Source organism: Phytophthora parasitica, assembly GCF_000247585.1.
Source record: "Phytophthora parasitica INRA-310 unplaced genomic scaffold supercont2.3, whole genome shotgun sequence".
NCBI lineage: Eukaryota > Oomycota > Peronosporomycetes > Peronosporales > Peronosporaceae > Phytophthora > Phytophthora nicotianae.
The window spans coordinates 2,563,847-2,565,017 of record NW_008648989.1 but is presented as its reverse complement, the minus strand read 5'-3'; positions in this window follow the sequence as shown (position 1 = coordinate 2,565,017).

The window sequence follows — 1,171 nt, the reverse complement described above, 5'->3', positions numbered from 1 at the left end:
CCGGAAAGCTATCAGCCCATTCAAATATGCAATCATGTAGTGATTGAGTTATTGTGGTATTTAATTCTCGATTTTGCAGCGGTTTGTTAATGGTGTCGCAGCGCTTGGAAACTTTGAGCACCACCAAGTTGGCTTCATTGGTGAAGTGCGTGATATGGATACGATCAAGCACAAGATGGGCCTTCACTTCTGCTACAGAACAACGAATCCACGGCCACCGGCTAACTCCTAACCGTTGCAATGAGCATCAATACATGAAAAGAAGTGTGATGTCCGCCTAAAACACTCCCATTGATACGTCTCCTACCGACTGTAGCTATGACAGTATTGTAGATAGCCGTCATGCAATCGCACATTAACGTAAATAAAATATAAGCATCCTACCAGTATTGTCCTTACTTAAAAAAAAAGATACAGACCCATTGTAGGAACTATGTTTGGTATTGGGGTTTTCAGTCCAGTAAAACAAGAAACATATAAACTTAAACTATTATCCAACGAGCGAGGCGAGGCGGCAACAACTATCTAAAAAAAATAATTATTCAGTCTAAACACAATCGGTGTGCTACACTTCATCTCGGACAAGGGAAATAGGAGTCATCAAGAGCAGGCGCATTTGGACACTGAAGTATTCCAGTATCTACCAGAATATTTGGACCAGAAACAGGCAGGTTCTTCGTAATGAAGCTTAGTACGTTCTGAACTGTTTCTAAGTGGAATTCACGAGGATTCGCGCTTTGAAGCACCAGAGTGAACCGAAAAGCAAATATTTCAATTAAAACATGTACAGTAGTATTTAGCTCGTCGTTCTGGAATCCGATTCGCATTGCAGCTCTAAATGAGATGCGGGTCATATCATAACGGCTTTCCCTGCTGCTACAAAAAGTTCCGCAAAACTTTGCTTCGACTACGAGTATTTTGCGATCTCATACATGCGCTAACTACAACTACAACAAGAGGCCGTTGGCTTTAGGCCTGGCATTCGTGTTGCTTAGCTGCAAAATGTGAATCTGAGTCTGGTACTAGGTCGTCTGCGACTTACACTATGAATACAAGTACTTTTTTTGCATTGAGACTGTGATTCAGTGTGCGGTGGTAACATATAACCAAGATTGGCGTAGTGCTAATTCAGCCCGAAGTTACAACAGCGTTTGTCCAACATCGGTTTGCG